This window comes from Erpetoichthys calabaricus, chromosome 8 (genome assembly GCF_900747795.2).
Source record: "Erpetoichthys calabaricus chromosome 8, fErpCal1.3, whole genome shotgun sequence".
In the NCBI taxonomy this organism is placed as follows: Eukaryota; Metazoa; Chordata; class Cladistia; order Polypteriformes; family Polypteridae; genus Erpetoichthys; species Erpetoichthys calabaricus.
This window is the reverse complement of record NC_041401.2, coordinates 84,737,093-84,756,843: the sequence shown is the minus strand read 5'-3', so window position 1 is coordinate 84,756,843 and position 19,751 is coordinate 84,737,093. Positions and strand designations below refer to the sequence as shown.

Genomic DNA, 19,751 nt, shown 5'->3' with positions numbered 1-19,751 from the left:
TGGATAAATACCGGTATGTGTACAAATCTTTTGTCATGCAGAAAATTATGATGACTTTTAAGGGGATGGAATACTTTTGCACACCACTGCAGGACAAAAAAAAAAAAATAAATCAAAAGGTGACTAGGTCAACAGTTTAGCAAGAAATAGCATACCTATCCATCCTGCCATTTGTTATTAACATTTACCATTGTAAAAATACAATACAGACTGGCATAATTAAAAACAGATGCAATAGATTAATGTTACTTTAACACCTATTTCAATTTAAAGTTGAGCAGGCATTGTGAGTGGGATGATTTCAACTAAACAGGATTGCCGTAGAAACAGAGTGGAGGTGTTTGGCTGTTGCTGTAAGATATTTGTTACAAAGCAGTCTGAAAAGTCCCCATCAGAATATCTTTATATACTTGTAGTTCTTTTTTTTTTTGGCTGCTCCCGTTAGGGGTCGCCACAGCAGATCATGTTTTCCTATTCTCCTGTCCCCTGCATCTTGCTCTGTCACACCGACCACTTGCATGTCCTCTTTTACCACATCCATAAACCTCCTCTTAGGCCTCCCTCTTTTCCTCTTGCCTGCCAACTCTATTCCTAGCATCCTTCTGTCAATATGCCCAGTATCTCTCCTCTGCACATGTCCAAACCAACACAATCTCACCTCTTTGGCTTTGTCTCCAAACCATCCAACTTGAGCTGACCCTCTAATGTAGTTGTTCCTAATCCTGTCCATCCTCATCACATCCAATGCAAATCTTAACATCTTTAACTCCAACCCATATAACAGATGGTCTCACTACCATCTTGTAGACCTTCCCATTCACTCTTGCTGATACCTCTCTGTCTCAAATCACTCCCGACACTCTTTTCCACCCTGCCTGCACTCTCTTCTTCACTTCTCTTCCACATTCCCCGTTACTCTGTACTGTTAATCCCAAGTATTTAACACTAGAATTATCAGAGCCTACGAAAAAACTCGTAGATCCGTCCCACCTTAAATCGCTTCTTAAATCCGTTCACAGCTCTCCGCCAGCGTCTTTTGTCTTCTAAATGTACTGATAAAGACATGCTGCAAGCAGCCGGCTATTCCATCCCCCCACCGACTTAGAACGTGCACGAACTTCTCTCAGCTCTTGCCTTGATTGATTATCTGGGAGTGAAATGGAGTTTTAGAGTGGAAATAATAAATCGTTATTTGGAACACACGCATTTCATGTGTGTTGCGTTTCTACAGTAATCTGTGTAAACACATTTTTAAAACAGAAATGTTTTTTATATTCTAGTAGCAAATGACAAAATGTAGGCATCTATAATAATAAAAGGCAAAGCCCTCACTGACTGACTCACTCACTGACTGACTCACTCATCACTAATTCTCCAACTTCCCGTGTAGGTGGAAGGCTGAAATTTGGCAGGCTCATTCCTTACAGCTTACTTACAAAAGTTAGGCAGGTTTCATTTCGAAATTCAAAGCGTAATGGTCATAACTGGAACATATTTTTTGTCCATACACTGTAATGGAGGAGGCGGAGTCACGTATCGCGTCATCATGCCTCCTACGTAATCACGTGAACTAAAAACAAGGAAGAGATTTACAGCACGAGTTGCACGCGGGAACGAAGGTAAATGACGTTAATTTTTGACTGTCTTTTAATACTGTGTAAGCATACATATTAACACATGTGCAATTAAACGTGTGCATTTACGGGGTGATTTCTCAGGCTTAAAAGCTGACCTTTTATCAAACGCGGGAACAAAGGTAACTGACGTTGTTCACTGTCTTTTAATACTGTGTAACCATACATATTAACACATGTCCAATTAAACGTGTGCATTTACGGGGTGATTTCTCAGGCTTAAAAGCTCGCCTTTTACTAAAAAGGTAAATGCAAAACTATTTTCAATCAGTTTATTGAAACGCTCCCGTTAAGGATTGCAATAACATATTCGCGAGATAAAAGAACGAAGTAGGGGGAAATGGAGGAACAGCCGCAAACAGCGAAGAGCAAAAAATTAATTAAACAATTGAGAACGGAGCGAGTTAAGCATACAAGCATGTTCATAAGGGAAACAAACCACGGTGTAAAACGTAAGTTTAAATAAAGTTTATAGAAACACTCCCGCTGCGGATTGCAATAACATATTCGCGAGATAAAAGTTTAATGAGAAGACACGAGGTATAAACGAACCACACGCCGTGGCGCAACGTTAGGGGCAACAGTTTCAAGCATTCTATGATCTGCTTCTCGCAACTGAAAGACGGCACATGGCGGATGTTAGCCGACTTGCTGACCGCAACGTTAGGGGCTTCAAGTATGGCGCTGACGCCACATCTCAGTGCCAACACGTTGCAGACTGTACTTAAAAGACACGCCCTCCTCACTGGACAGTTAAAAACACCAATCAAACTAACGATGACATCAAGTATTACCCAATCAAAAGTAGGAAAGGAGGCATCTTCATAAAATGCGTGTGGGATGATTTGCATGAGACGCTGCTTTAAAAAAAAAATGATTACAAAAATACGGGATATATCCCGTCCACTATTGATTCAAAACGGGACGCGCAATTTCATTGTCAAACGCGGCACGATTCCGTATTTTAAAGGACGGGTGGCAACCCTACAGTGCCAGGGAACCACCCATACAATCAGATTGTTATTCACACTAGGAATGCAATGAATGTAATTACCCCGATCTACATACAAGGTGAAAGTCTTGCAACATTCAAAGATGATGGATTGGGATAATTAGTACTTATTAAGTACACCATGGAACATAAAAGAGCTTATGAAGCCTTGAACCGAAAAAAGCAACATCTCAGAGATCGTACAAAAAAAAAAGGAGGTAATGTCGTTTTACTCGCTGTACATTTTAGTGAAACATTACCAGTTATTCCAAGAGGGAGACCAGCAGATGAACTCAACGCTTCTTTAAAATCCATGCTTCTCCCACGGTCGGTTATATGTCGCGTGTTCTCGGGTAGGTACACCAAAAAATGTATACATTTAAGCATGTAATGGGCAAAGAAAAAATGAGGTATACCCGAAGGCACTGCAGTAGTACTCAATGTAACTTTACTTCTTAAATGTTAATGTTTTACTGTTTAATAATTTATACGCTTCTTATATATTGTTCAAATTCTTTTATCAAAATACCAGTGACAGCGCAATGCACGATAACATGGAGTGAATACACCATACGCATCTGCCCACGGCCGTCCTGGTGTGCGCAGATAGGAGTTGATTCTAAAATAAAATAAACATAAAAAGAGTAATACAATCATCACCCATAAAGCGGATAGCAGACGTGACGTATTATATGTGTACCACATTTCAAGTCAATAGGTGAAACAGTTTGCAAGCTACAGGTGATTTAAATATCCTGGACAGACCAACGAAAAGCCACGGTAGCAAATTATACAAGAAGATTTTACTGTTTAATTATTTATATTTATATGAAATGTGCTTCTTATATATTACTTCATATTCTCATATGATAATGATGTTAATGTTGTTTATATTGATTTCTATGTTATTGTGAGTGCATCTATGTGTGTATATGTATGTATGTGTATGTATATATATATATATATATATATATATATATATATATATATATATATATATATATATATAAAAATATATGTGTATATGTATATATAATATATCTGTGTATGTGTGTATATGTGTGTGTATGTGTGTATATGTATATATATATGACAGCAACACTCATAACAATGACAACACAATTACATTGACAATCATGTTAAGTTATTTTTAAAATGTTTCCTTTACTTTTTCATAACCTCTTTAACACACTACTTCTCCGCTGTGAAGCGCGGGTATTTTGCTAGTAAACTATATAACGTATGAAGCCTGAAGTCCAAATATCAAAGAAGCACTTTCATAAAAGGTACAAAAAAAAAAAAGCCGCCACCAAAAAAAGTCGCCTTAGTGTGCGACATTGATACGCATTTACTACAACTGCCGCCGTGGCGTAACAGTATCAGTTGCTGACTGATAATCAGAAGGTCACGAGTTCGATCCTGCATGACTCCCTTTTGAGAAATGAAGTGTTCTTATTTTTACTATTTTAGAATACAAAGATACATTTGATTAGCAAAGGTTAGCTTTGTTTTTTTTTTTTTTAATTCACTTTTCATTCTCTGTCGCGTTCAGAATCCTTCCCTACCACCCGCCCACAATCTGACACTGCTGTTTTCACATAAAGATGCGCTATAGCTCTGCAGTGTATCACGATACATACGACCACATGTTTTTTTCCCACAATCTTGCCAGTCTCCACATATTGCTGTATGCTGTTTATTTTGTACTCCAGGACATGCAGAGGAAAGCATAGTAAAGAGCAGTAACTTCAGCACTATATGCAATCATCAGACACTCCCCATCTGACACTGCTGTTTTCACATAAAGGCGCGCTATAGCTCTGCAGTGTATTTGTGACTGCATTGTCGTACCAATGCTTACGAACTGAAGTGTCTGCATGCACTTTTCATGGCATTACACGTGTATTTTTTGAGCATGCCCATGTCGCTCAAACACAGGAACATAGGTTGATGTAAAAGTATAACAAAACAAGTGCACTTTTATTCAAGACTATAACCGAAGAAAAAAGAAAGCAAGTTACAGTAGGCCGTTGATATGACAGCTTGCGTGGTGCAATGCTAAGAACTGCTGATTTCCATTCCGTGCTATATAACTACTAGGGGGCTCTGCCCCCTGCTCGCTTCGCTCGCCAACCCCTGGTCTTGGGTAACCCGAAATAGATTTGAAAGAGATTATTGTCTGTCTTGGTAATTGTTACATATGTATCATGCTCACCGTCACGACATCTGTAGGTCTATGTAATATATGTAAATGACAATAGCAGTTTAATTGTTATGTTATGTAAGTATAGAATGTCTTTGCGTTTGCGCAGATCTATGTATGAGATATATTGGAGTGTAAAGGTGTAGATGACGTACAAAGGATATCTTCATACACCACATTTGTAGTAAAGATGGTGTGTTGTCCTTGAATGAGTTTTCCTTGGTATGGAGTTATTATAATCTTGATGTTAACGTCACATGCATGCCGAACTCTTGAGAAGGCTACATAAAGTTGTCCATGTCTAAATACAGGCTCAGAGAGGTAAAAGCCGACCCTGTTCATGGTCTGTCCTTGGGATTTGTTGATTAGGTATACGTTGTTTACTGTTAGTAATATGGATAATTGCACTCACTGTTAAAATCACCTATTTCCGTTAGTTGAACTCTTATAACTATTAACATTTGAATCTGATGATTGCATATAGCGCTGTCTTATTCAGTGTGCGCAAGAACATGCAGGTGGCCAGTTGCTGCGTGCTACAATGCACATTTTAAAAAAAGAAAGAAACAAATATATGTGACGTTTTGAAGAAATCATTTTATGACGCGAATAGTACCAATCAGAAAACATCGTCGAAGTAATGCAATATTATTTGAAAACGAACAGCATCAGATCAGGTGTGAAGTTATACAGTAATCCCTCCTCCATCGCGGGGGTTGCGTTCCAGAGCCACCCGCGAAATAACAAAATCCGCGAAGTAGAAACCATATGTTTATATGGTTATTTTTATATTGTCATGCTTGGGTCACAGATTTGCGCAGAAACACAGGAGGTTGTAGAGAGACAGGAACGTTATTCAAACACTGCAAACAAACATTTGTCTCTTTTTCAAAAGTTTAAACTGTGCTCCATGACAAGACAGAGATGACAGTTCTGTCTCACAATTAAAAGAATGCAAACATATCTTCCTCTTCAAAGGAGTCAGGAGCAGAGACTGTCATAAAGGCAGAGGAAAATCAACAGGGCTGTTTGGCTTTTTAAGTATGCGAAGCACCGCGGCACAAAGCTGTTGAAGGTAGCAGCTCACACCCCCTCGTCAGGAGCAGACAGAGAGAGAGAGAGAGAGACAGATAAAAAAATCAATACGTGCCCTTCGTGCTTTTAAGTATGCGAAGCATCGTGCAGCATGTCGCTTCACGAAGCAGCTGCACAGAAGGTAGCCAACGTGAAGATAATCTTTCAGCATTTTTAGACGAGCGTCTGTATCGTCTAGGTGAGCGAACAGCCCCCCTGCTCAATCCCCCTACGTCAGGATCAGAAAAAGTCAGCACAAGAGAGAGAGAGAGAGAGAGAGAGAGAGAGAAAAGTAAGCTGGGTAGCTTCTCAGCCATCTGCCAATAGCGTCCCTTGTATGAAATCAACTGGGCAAACCAACTGAGGAAGCATGTACCAGAAATTAAAAGACCCATTGTCCGCAGAAACCCGCGAAGCAGCGAAAAATCCACGATATATATTTAAATATGCTTACATATAAAATCCGCGATGGAGTGAAGCCGCGAAAGGCGAAGCGCGATATAGCGAGGGATCACTGTACTGCGGTGCTGTTAGAGTCAGAACAGTAGCTTGTTCAGCTTATTCAGCTTCTGATCTGACTCAAAGTAAAAAGCATGAATTAATCAACAGAAATAACCGCGATTGACATTTTAAACTTAATGATTTACAGTGCATACCAATTTATAAATTTTATGTCCGTTTGAAGAAAAAAAAAACACTTTCTCCAAAGCTGGGAATTGAACTCGGGTTTCTGTAGCACGGCAGGGCTGCTGTGCTCCAAGTCAGCAAATTTTAGCGTTAAGCCACGGTGTTGTATCATCCTTGAGCCTTTTGTGAAAGTGTTTATTTGATGTTTGGACTTCAGGCTTCACACATTCTATAGTTTATGCCTACATTTTGTCACATTTATTACTAAAATAGGAAAAAGTTTATGTTTTAACTATGTGTTTACACAGATTACTGTAGCAATGGAACACGCATGAAATGTGTGTGTTCCAAATAACGATCTATTATTTCCATTCTAAAACTCCAGCAATTCAGTCACTCCCAGATAATCAAACAAGGCATGAGCTGGGAAAACTTAGTGAACGTTCTGCGACGGTGGGGGATGGAATAGCCGGATACTTGCTGCTCGTCTTAATCGGCACATTTAGAAGACAAAAGAGAGGTGAGAACGGTTTTAAGGTGGGCCGGATCTACGAGTTTTTTCGTAGACTCTGGTAATTCTAGTGTTAAAGTTCTCCACCTTCACCAACTCTACTTGCTGCATCCTCACTGTTTCTCTAACCTCCCTCTCATTCACACACATGTATTCTGTCTTGGTTCTACTGACCTTCATTCCTCTCCTCTCTAAAACATATCTCCACCTTTACAGGGTCTCCTCCACTTGCTCCCTGCTCTCATCATAGATCACAATGTCATCAGCAAACATCGTAGGGGACTCCCGTCTCATCTCCTTTGTTAACCTGTCCATCATTGCAAACAGGAAAGGACTCTGAGCCGATCCCTGATGTAATCCCACCTCCACCTTAAACGCATTCATAACTCCTACCGCAAACCTTACCACTGTCACACTTCCCTCGTACATATCATGTACAACTCTTACATACTTCTCTGCCACTCCTGACTTCCTCATACAATACCGCAACTCCTCTCTAGGAACCCTGTCATATGCTTACTCTAAGTTCACAAAAACACAATGCAACTCCTTTTGGCCTTCTCTGTACTTCTCCATCAAAACAATTAGATCAAACATCGCATCTGCTCTTTTCCTGGCATGAAACCATACTGCTTCTCACTAATAATCACCTCCTTCTTAACCTAGCTTCCACTACACTTTTCCCATAAATTTATGCTGTGGCTGATCAATTTTATACCACTGTATTTACTACAGTTCTACACGCACCCCTTATTCTTAAAAATGGGTACTAGTACAGTTCTTCTCAATTTTTTAGTCATCCTCTTATTTTCCAAGATTGCATTAAACAATCTGGTTAAAAACTCTACTGCCATCTCTCCTAAACACCTCAATGCTTCCAGAGGTATGTCATCTGGAACAATGGCCTTTCCATTCTTCATCCTCTTCATAGCTGTCCTTACTTCCTCCTTTCTAATCAGTTGTACTTCCTGGTCACTATCTCCACATCATCCACCCTTCTTTCTCTCTCATTCTCTTCATTCATCAATCTCTCAAAGTGCTCTTTCCATTTGCTCAACACACTCTCCTCGCTTGTGACTATGTTTCCTTCATTATCATTTATCACCCTAACCTGCTGCTCACCTTTCTCAGCTCTGTCCCTTTGGCTAGCTAATCTGTACAGTTTTTTTTCTCCCACCTTAGTGCCCAACCTCTCATAGAACTCATCATACACCTGATCTTTAGCCTTCGCCACCTCTTTCTTCACATTACACTTTATCTCCTTGTACTGCAGGTAACATTCTTCATCTCTCTGACTATCCCACTTCTTCTTCTCCTGTACTTCCCCATTCCACCACCAGGTTTCTTTGTTCTCCTTCCTCTGTCCAGATGTCATACCAAGCACCCTTCTTGCTGTCTCCCTTACCACTTCCACTGTAATTGCCATGTTATCTGGTAACTCTGCACTGCCACCTAGTGCCTGCCTTACCTCCTCCCTGAACTCCACCTTACAGTCTTCCTTTTTCAGCTTCCACCATTTGATCCTTGGCTCTGCCCTCACTCTCCTCCTCTTCTTGATCTCCAACATCATCCTACAGACCACCATCCTATACTACCTAACTTCGATTTCTCTTGCCACCACTTTGCAGTCTCCAATCTCCTTTAGACTGACCCTCCTGCATATGATATATCCCACCTATATGCATCTTCCTCCACTCTAGTATGTCACCCTGTGTTCCACCCTCTTTGTAAAATACATATTCACCATACTCGTGTCTATCTTTTTCACAAAATCTACTACCATCTGACCTTCTTCATTGCTCTCTTTGACACCAAAGATCAGTTACCAATATAAAAGGTTGACTTCAAGTGCTGAGGTGTACAGTATATGTCAACAGTAAAGTGTGTTTTATACAAGGAAAAATGGCAGTAATGAGAAGAAGTGATTTATACAAAATAGAAGGGGAATAAAAGTTGGTAAAAGTACACCAGGATTGAACACACATGTGAAAATAAATTCACAGTATATTGTATTAAGCATGGCATAGTTGTGCCCTGATTAATGCTGTCGTCTCATAGTTCCTAATTAGGCTGATTAGCCACTATTGACTGTCTGAATATTTCTAAGGGTGTCTTGCAACAGATGGAAAACCTAACTAACATTTAGAAAATCATAAATATTGGTTATTAATATGAAATATACATGTGTGGCCAATTATGGTTCAACATAGAATAGGCAAGACACTGGGAAACAATGGGATGTGCGTTTCTGTTCTTCTTGTAGTAACAAGTCTTATTTGTGCTTTAATTTATCAATTTCAAACAGGAAACTTAAGCAAACAACTAAACTAATCACTACTGTATTTGATAGTGTTAAAACTATGCAAAAGACAGAGTTTTACACTCACTTCCGCAATGTTTTTATGGAGTTTGTATGTTCTCCATGTGATTTTGCTGTGGGTGTGCCAGTTTTAATACCAGATACCAAAGCAACGGTATGTGCCTCCAACTTGGCTCCATGTTCATGAGTTGCGCAGTAAATATACATTTAACTGGTGCAGTGGTTTGGGTTTCCTTCATTCCTCATTCTGGATTGAGGAGGTTCAGTAAATTGATAGATGGATTCACTTGCACATCATCATTTGCACATCTCCTTTATAATTGTATTATTCTGCAAACTTGTATGAAGTTTTCTTTTTAACATAAGATATTTATGTTATTTGTATGTGATGTTGTGTCCTGTTAGAGGCAGCTCCAAATCTACCTAGTCAAATTCCTGTACATTAAGTACTGGCGAATAAAAGTGATTCTGATTCTGACTTGACTGTGACAGTCCAGGTTGGCTCCACACTACCTGGATGATACTGGGAGCCTCTGACCCGAAAACGTCAATAGTCATGTAACAAGATTAGCCAAGCAAATAAGGACACATATATGCAGCAAGGAGTAGTATCAGTGCTTTTACTAAAATCAAACCAAAAATAAAGTGTAATCAGTGCAGTGATTCAAATCAATTTTCAATAAATAATCCAAAAAAAAACAAAGTGAATGTGGAGGTTAATAGTCCAAATATATATATATCCATAAAACGAGGTTAGAACACAAGGGCGAACATTTTCTTCATAAAGCCATGAGCTGTGGTGCTGCTTTCTAAACTCCGACATCTCTCCTCTTTGGATTCCACAGCACAGGGAGACGTCAACCAGCAGGTGCAGACAACCTTTTGATCCCGCTCGGGCCCCTGTTGTCAGACTGTCAGCGTTTACAGGGCGCCACACCGGCTGTACTCCCTCCGACTCCCACTGCCATTACCCAGCTTTGTGGGGAAATCCTCCTGGAGTAATTGGTCGCTTTTGCTCCCAGGCTGCTCAGCAAGAGCAACCCTTAGACCCCTCGCGCAGTCTCGGCACACTGCTTCTCCTCTATGTTGTACCAGCTCCATCCTGTTCCTGCCCTTCTCTTCCTTCCTTTAACCTATGTGTCTTTCTGTTTTGTTTTATTTTTGTTCTTTCCCCCCTGTATTATGATAGGCTCCTTTTCATCCTGTCTGATTGGGCGCAGGTGTGGTGATATACCCACTCCAAGGTTTGAACGAGGTACCTGACTGATGCGGTCGCATTTATTTGCACATGTACGCACAATCAGCCAAGCACCCCAATCAACCCCAGACCAGAACCTGTGTTGTGACAGTTGTGTCTGGGGTTTAGGGGGGCAGAAACACCACCTACTGGTCATACAGTACGAAGTTTTATATACGTGTGCAACAGAAAGGGCAGTTGAAATTGTTAAATTTACATTAGTAATATAAAAATCAAGTGGAGTAAGTTGAACTGTGAAAAAGGCATAATTCAGTGACTTGAACCTCAGTGGTTATAAGAAAGCAAGGAAAGTTCTTGATAACAGCTTAAAGGGAAAGGCAGCCAACAACAAGTTAATACGAATCTGTAAATCTACCATATCATCAAACTAACACAGGAAAGAGAGAATTGGGCTGGAAGCCTTCTTTACTTAATGTAATTAGGCTGAAAGAATAATATGTAATGAGATGAAACAAGAGATTTTGCTCTTCCAGCACAAAGGAGGAGTTACCGGATGTGTGTACTCATTTATGAGTTGGCATTTAGCATCTGACTACTTATTTCCTAATCTTATCTCCCTGTACTGCATTGTTAACAGACTTGAACAAAGACAGAGAAGAGAGAGTCCTTTATGGTCCACAGTTACAACATACAACTGAAAAATAACTCCATCAGGGCTTTCATTTATTTGTTCTCAATGCAATTGCTACAGCTTTATTTTCTTTTTTAATTAAAAGAGCAGCAATTCTTACACCAGTGGGACTAGTCATCGGAAACCCTAAATTAATTAAAATCTACAACACTGTCAAATTAAATGCACCAAAATGCTATATCAAAATTAGCAGCTTGTGGTCAAATTCAACATTTTAATAAAAAGATTAAAATCAGGCAAAGTAAAATAAACACTGTTACTAGTGCAGCTGGCATTTTTTTAGATTGTCTTGTCTGTTTATCCAGACACGTTGGATGCTAAGCTCCATTATTTAATGTAGTGGGCCACATGTGCCCCATATCAGAATACCTCATTTTCAAATCTATTACTCCCTTTACATTGCCATGAAGTTATGTACCTGAGCCACTCTTCAGTGAGTGAAAGACTTAAATCAACAGCAGCTATGGAGTTTTTGGTTGGAGCAGTGGGGGCAGAAAATGTTCCTAACAATCTGAAAAATTTTGATAAATGTAATAATTCTTTTTGGTTATCATAGATCTGCTGCTGGGGTGTTAAATTGAGTGTCTTGAGTGACACAGTGGGTGCGGATTTATCATCCAATCAATTCCGCAACTGAAAGCAAATTATTGCTGTTAATGAAGCAGGACATTTAAGTAGGCATTATTAATACCTCCTCACATTCAACCACCGTTGCAGATTACTTAAAATATGGGTCTTACTGTTTACAAAATTCAGAAAGATCCTCATGGTAAGCCACTGTTTCAGTTCACAGGAGTAAAGCCATTCAGCACATTCTTCAGTAACTGTTAATGTTGTTAAAGATTTTCTTTCCTTTTTTGCATCCCCTTTTTTTCTTTCCTTTTTTGCTTCCCCTTTTCTTATTTATTTGGCAAATAGGTTGTAAAATGTAATACACCCTACAGTGTAACAGCTACACTAACATCACTTGCAACTGGGGCTCAAGCCCAGAGCACAGGTAGATTCTTAGTTGCATGTCTTACAAACATGAAACATTCTTTCACTGTCTTGTTCTATAATCAAAGCTGGTGGTTAGGAAAAGGCTGTATGTTCCATGAAATCATGCTATGTACAATCCTCACATAAACCTGTTAAAATTTCCAAAGGACACAGAATGAGTGTAGTTAAGTACAAAACACATAAATACACATATAAAGCACATTTTGCCTAACACGCAGAAAGGAACATCAGTGTTAACTGATACAGAACACACCTTTTCACCAGTAGTTCTGGATGTGACCTTAATGACTCGGTCAACACAAATGGGCTTATAGAAAATGAAGTGGATCAGACTGTATGCTGCCCAATGTCTTTACAAAAGTACAAAATGAAGGGGTCTTATAGAAAACATATTAGCATTAAGTCTGGTTGCTTGATTTCATATTATCTTTATCATTCTTGAGGATAACACAATTTGTAAAATCTGTCATGCATCTGTAAGGGTTTTTAGCTATAGACCCCTTTACATGACATTTCAGAGCAGATTTAGGTCACACATTCTATAAACATCAAAAGCATTTACAAGTTAAACTCATATACACACTGATCTACTGTCTGACACTGCTCAGTTCAAACTGTGAATATCTAAAAAGTTAATTACATACAGTAGTTTGGAATAACAATTAAAACAAAAATAATGATGATAGCAAAAAGCAACTCTAACCACTGCAAATAACTGTCTGAAAAACTGGGAGCAAAAATTAGGAATGACTATTCACTCCAGTCCACTAAAACTTTTGCTTTGCTTTCTCATAAAATATATACAAACTAGTCATTTAGCCCGTTACAATAATGGGCGCTAGAACAGTTGTGCATAAACATTAGTAGGAACAGTCTATATTAAATGGCAAGGGACTTTGACCTCATTCTTTTTGTTGGTCGTATTTTTCTTTCTTTCAGCCTTTCTTTTGTTGATGTTTACTTGCTGAGCTGACCGTTCTTCGTGGGCTGCCACCATGTATTGTGTGTCTTTAATTTTCTGTGACAGTAATACTGTCTTGTACGTCTGCTGGCTTGTACGTCCGTAATATACCTTTAATTTTCTCTGGCGGTAATACAGGCGTGCGCGTCGGTAATATGCCTTTAACCTCCTCTGACAGTAATACTGGCTTGTATGTGGCTGTAATATGCGTCACTGTATAGTGTACCTTTAATTTCCTCTCGCAGTAATACTGGTTTGTATTTCCATAAAACGCCTCTAACTTTCTCTAACAGTAATATCGCGCATCGCACCGTGCCCCGCGCATGCGCACTTCACCAGAAGACACACACACACGGACACCTGGACGCACAAAGGGATTTTATTAAAGAGGATAAAAATTGACAGAAAAATTGTTAGACTTTTTCGATTAATAGTTAAGAGCTGATTCTGTGGCCCTTCACATACAGAAGTTTTTTTTTAATTTGGAGAAAAGCCATGCATGTACTGAAGTTGCCTTCACGGGGGTGTCTCTCTCTCCTCTCTCCACATCTTAGCAGGAAGAGAATGAAGAAAATCTAAAACTGAGTGATAGAAACACTTCATCACATTCATTAAAGCATTAAAACCATCTATTACGTCTAAATTCTGATTCTACTGTCTATGTAATGTTTTGTCCATGCATCCTATTTTTGCAAATAACAATGATTATTGCTCATGTCACACATATGTGTCCGAGGTTCACCTTCTGGGCTCATCTGAGGTAAGAAATACTACTTTGAGACACGAGGGTGAGCTTTTGCTGATGGTATCATCTACTTTTTTCACAAAGCCCTCAGAAACCGCCCACAGTGGGAAACTGACTCCTCCCGTCCAGTCCCTCCGCCATAAATACAAGATGCTCCCAACATGGCATGTCTCCTTCTGGAGAGAGACAACTGCAGAACGAAACTCCCATCTGAATACTTATTACTCAAGAGAGCATTAAACCCCCCTGAATACAGTAATCCCTCCTCCATCGCGGGGGTTGCGTTCCAGAGCCACCCGCGAAATAAGAAAATCCGCGAAGTAGAAACCATATGTTTATATGGTTATTTTTATATTGTCATGCTTGGGTCACAGATTTGCGCAGAAACACAGGAGGTTGTAGAGAGACAGGAACGTTATTCAAACACTGCAAACAAACATTTGTCTCTTTTTCAAAAGTTTAAACTGTGCTCCATAACAAGACAGAGATGACAGTTCAGTCTCACAATTAAAAGAATGCAAACATATCTTCCTCTTCAAAGGAGCAAATAAATCAATAGGGCTGTTTGCTTTTAAGTATGCGAAGCACCGCGGCACAAAGCTGTTGAAGGCGGCAGCTCACACCCCCTCCGTCAGGAGCAGAGAGAGAGAGAGAGAGAGTTAGAGGTGGGTTCCTGTATTGGGAATATACTTTAACAGGAAATGTGTTTATACTGTGAGAAGTGAGGGGAATGCATGTTTAAAAGAGAGAAAATACACTTCTTCTGCTGATTGGGTCCCGACGACCTTTATATATACATGCTAAATTTTGATATTTATATAAGTTAACATTGTATACTTGCAATTCAACTAACAATGACACACAAGTTGTTTTGTATTTTGCACTATACATTTCGCTGGTTGCAGTGAAGTTACTTTCTGCTTTACATTATTGCACAAACCTAAAAAATATTTAAAATACTTTTATAATCCTGTTGCATTTTTTACCCTTATAGCCACCAGCTACATTATTTTTCTGGAAAATCAATTGAGGATATTCATTTTAAAATGTGAAAAGTTTTAATTATTTAGGCAAAGATTGAAGATTAAAATGTCTTCACTATTTCTTGTTAGCACAATGTACGTACTTTATATATCCTAAGCCGTGTAAGTCACCATGGATAAAGGTGTATGCAAAATTTAAAAATGATAATATGTATAAATGTAAGTGCTTGTGAAAAATTTTCAGAATATTTTTAAATTGTGATTTTTTCTGTTTATTGCCAAAATACCAAAAGAATTGCTAATAAAGTATTTTTTAATAATTTACAATACAATGTTTTATATATAGTTATAAATACACTTTTTCAAATAAAGTATGTAATGAGAATCAAGCAAAGTGACACTTTTTATTGGCTAACTGAACAGATTACAATATGCAAGTTTTCAAGGCAACTTAGGCCCCTTATTCAGGCAACTTGTAATGATTTCTCTCATGGCCACCTTTAAAGTTTTTCAACAATATGTGCTACAGCAGTTCTTGTGTGGAATCAGTCAGATGGGTTAGCCTTTGCTCCCAGAGCATCAATAAGCCTTGGGTGACCATGAACCTGTCTTTGGTTCACTGGTTGTCCTTCCATGGAGCACTTTTGGCAGGTACTTACCACTGCATACCAATACCACCCAACAAGACATGCCATTTTGGAGATGGTCTGACCCAGTCATCTAGCCACCATAATTTGGCCCTTGTCAAAGTCGCTCATTTTTTCTGCTTCCAACACATCACCTTCAAGAAGTGACTGATCACTTGCTGCCTAATATATGAGGGTGTACCCAAAAATAACCGGAATCTGTATCTGGCGCGCAATCTAGACTTAGTTGCGAATTTCGCCACTAGGTGTAGCATACTTTCAGTATTCTATGGCAGTCTGCCAAGTGGCGTTGCTTTGTATTATTCGTACGGCATTCAGTGTTGGTTTTTCTTGGTGCTTATTAAACGTGTTCTGCGATTTTTGTGATGGGATAATCATAAAGAACAGCGAGTCTGCATTAAATTTTGTTTTCTCTTAGGGAAAACAGCTGCTGAATCTGTAGTGATGCTTGAAACTGCTTTTAAAGAGGAAGTTTTAAGTAAAATACAGGTCTCAAACGAGGAGAGATATCACTTGATCTTGCTCCGTGCTACTTTTTCTTGTTTCTGCATATGAAAAAAGAACTCAAAGGAAAGCGTTTTTGTACCGTGGAGAAAGTAAAAAAAAAAAAAAAATCACTGCAGGCATTGAACAACGTTCCTCTTCAGCAATTCCAAAAATGTTTCCACCAGTAGGAAAACCAGTGGGACAAGTGCATTCATTCACATGGTGAGTACTTTGAAGGAGAATAAAGTTTCAGTAAGTAAAAATTATTAAAAAAAAAAATTTTTCAATTCCGGTTATTTTTGGGTACCCCCTCGTACCTCAGCCCTTGGCAGGCACCATTGTGACAAGATAATCAATGTTATTCACATCAAGTATTAGTGCTTTCAATGTTGTGGATGATTGGTGCACATGATACACATCTTAGGGTATGCTTGTAACTCAGAACAGGATCATCTATGATGTGATGTTGTCAATGGCAAGTGTAACCCTGTCTAAATAATGCCTTTGCATCAGATGAATTCTAGTTACTGAGAATTAGGTTGCTACCGACTTTGAATAACAGCCATTAAACTTTTCAAAACCTTACTATCTAATGTATAATTATTTCTAAATGGTAAATAGTATAAATAGTTATGTGGTGGCACAGTGGCGCAGTGGGTAGCGCTGCTGCCTCGCAGTTAGAAGACCCGGGTTCGCTTCGCTTCGTGGAGTTTGCATGTTTTCCCTGTGTCTGCGTAGGTTTCCTCCGGGTGCTCTGGTTTCCTCCTACACTCCAAAGAAATGCAGGTTAGGTGCATTGGTGATCCTAAATTGTGCTGTGTGTGTGTGTGTGTGTGTGTGTGTGTGCCCTGTGGTGGGCTGGTGCCCTGCCCGGAGTTTGTTTCCTGCCTTGCGCCCTGTGTTGGCTGGGATTGGCTCCAGCATACCCCCGTGACCCTGCTGTTAGGATATAGCGGGTTGGATGATGGATGGATAAATTGTTACTTGTAAAGTAAACTATATTTGTAAAGGTGTACAGTGACCCAGTATACTTGGATACAGAAAGTGCTGTAAGGAAAAAACTAAATTCCAGTTGCCTTATAGGCAAGAACAGGATAAAAGTAATTATTTTGTAATATACATGGCGGTGGGCACTACACAAATATGTTTAGTCACCTGGCAACCTTAATAATAATTTTTATGTACATTGGACAGTTACAAACAACTAAAACTTGTATACATTTCCGTACCAATCTTAGAAACCAAACACTGAATGATTGACTGATGCACTCAACTCAGTAAAACTACTGGAAACCTCACAATTGTTTTAAAACTTTAAAAGAAAATTGGAACCTGCTCTTGAGTGGACGGATTCCTGTACATGGTAAAGATAAATTGGGTAACTGCAAAAATCAGGTTACATAAAGTGCAATACAGATTACACAACAATATAGCCTTGGAGTATGAATATGGCTCACCAAGTCAACTTTGTGCAGGATGCTTATGACACCATTTTTGCACTAAAACCTCCTAATAATCCACAACTTCCCTTACCACATAATTATCATGAAAAGAGACATAAAAATGATGAGCAACTTACCAGGTCAAAAACAGCTTTCTATCCTTTATACTTCAAGCACACTGAAATACAAAAAACAAGAAAAAGAGATGAGTCAGCCATTTTTTTATATAACACATAATGAAGTGTGCCTTGCATCACAAAGTGTTATAAATAGCAATTGAAAGAAAAAATACAATAAAAATGAAACAATGCCCTGGGTAGGAAGAATACACATGAACAGGTTGGTGAAGTCAGTAAATGTTTTCATGAATGTGTCAATAGGCAGTGAATGCAGAGATGAATGGTGAAACCTATGGGTGGAACTTCCCATACAAACTGCCTGTTCTAGTTCTAGTTTCCCTGAAGAAACTGTCATCACTGGTCAGGTTAGTGCTTTACTGAGAATAATGACACAGAATATTACAAATATAGACATGGCCATCAGCTGCATAATGTAACACACGATGCTAAAACCTGCTTCATCCAACTCAGCCTCAGCTTTCGGCACAAGGCAGGCATAACCTTGCATGTAGTGCCAGTCCATCACAGGGTTTGCTTACCCACAAATCTACACTCACACAAGGCATACATAACATAACATTAGCAAACCTGCTTCATCCAATTCAGGGGTGCAGAGGTAGAAAATTAAAATGGTTCTGCTTTTATCTGTCACAACATCAAATAAAAATGATTAGACAGTTGGGGGGGCATTTGAAGAACTTAAAACACAGATTCTGATTTGCTAAGAAACTGTAGAGAATCTGGTTGACTACTAGATTTTTAATGTTTGAAGTTAAAAGCAAAACTATCAATAATGCAGTTTAAGTTCTCCAAAATCATGTACTGGTAAACAACTTACAATTAGGGAACACATTTAAAGGCATGTAGTACGAAAGTATTTACTGTTTCTCAGCTAAAAAGTAGATTTTTTCAGTATCTGGAAAAAAACAAACTGTCCGTTATGAAATATAAGTCCTCCAAAGATATGAACTGGAAACAATTTCTATTTACAATTCTTATTTTTTTTTTTAACTATTTAAAGGTATGCAGTAAAAGGGATTGGTATTTTCTGAATCTCCTAAAGTCCTTTACTACTGTTTAATTAACTGCTCCAGTTACCGTAGATACTTGCGTATTAGTTGATCTCACAGATAAGTCGAGTGTATTGTTTAAGACGAAAATTACGAAATTTGTTATGACCCGTGTATAAGTCGAGGGTAAAACTTGACAGGTATCAGAGATAGAGGGCGACAATCAGCTGTTAATGGCGACAAAACTCACTGTCACGTCACAGGCATTCCCTCTGTGCTTGGAGAAATGCTAGACTCGTTGACTCGGCAACTAATCCTTGCGTGTGCGTGAGTTGCGAAATGTAAACAAAGGCAAGATGGCGGCGATATGTCACAAAAGAAAAGAAAACACTCGGCAGATGATGTTTTGCACATTATTGTTGAGTCGGACTCTGATTTTTCAGAATCGGATTTTATTGACAGTGACCAGGAATCGAGCAAGAGAGTGAGAAGCCGGCATCAGCTGATCGGACACCAGCCGATGCCGCGTCAGCTGATCGGACACCAGCCGATGCCGCGTCAGCTGAACGCATTCGCGCAGCCGATGCAGCTACGGCAAGGTTCGTGTGGGAGGAATACCCAGACATTGATCCGTGGGAGCCGAACTGGCTACCAGACTTCACAAGACAGCATGGCTTGCTGTTGGACACGACAGATCACCCGCTGCTGGACTACTTCTGGCTACTCTTTCCTGATGCTGCTTTTCAGCTACTGTCAGACAAGACAAACAGGTAGGCAGAGAAATTTTTTTGAATCGCGGGGTGCGCTTGCATCGCATTGATAGCGTGCATTGCCTTGGTTCTTTTGATTCCAAATCTGGTTGCACGTGGCAGCTAATGGTATGTTTGTTATCCAAAACTTGCAAAAGCTAAGGCTCAAATTCAAGTATTTCACAGTTTAAAGAATTATTTAATGAAATTAGAAAAAAAGTAGCTAATTAGCAATAGTATTGCTGGCTTATAATTATTTCAAAGACCATGGGAAACGGCAGATGACCAGTGACTTAACACCGTGAAGTGTTGAGTGTACAATGTCATTACCCAAATTCTATGGACAATTGTGTTGCCCCGC

The 19,751-nt window shown here is 39.2% G+C and overlaps 1 protein-coding gene across 5 annotated transcripts in view; it reads right to left on the bottom strand.

The window, feature by feature from the left end:
- camkk1a (calcium/calmodulin-dependent protein kinase kinase 1, alpha a) overlaps nucleotides 1-19,751 on the bottom strand; it is a 198,247-nt gene that overhangs the window by 109,898 nt on the left and 68,598 nt on the right. For all 5 annotated transcript variants that reach the window (XM_028807015.2, XM_028807012.2, XM_028807017.2 and 2 more), the window contains exon 2: nucleotides 17,650-17,690. The gene's annotated coding sequence lies outside the window, so the exon portion shown is untranslated. The remainder of the gene's footprint in view (nucleotides 1-17,649; nucleotides 17,691-19,751) is intronic.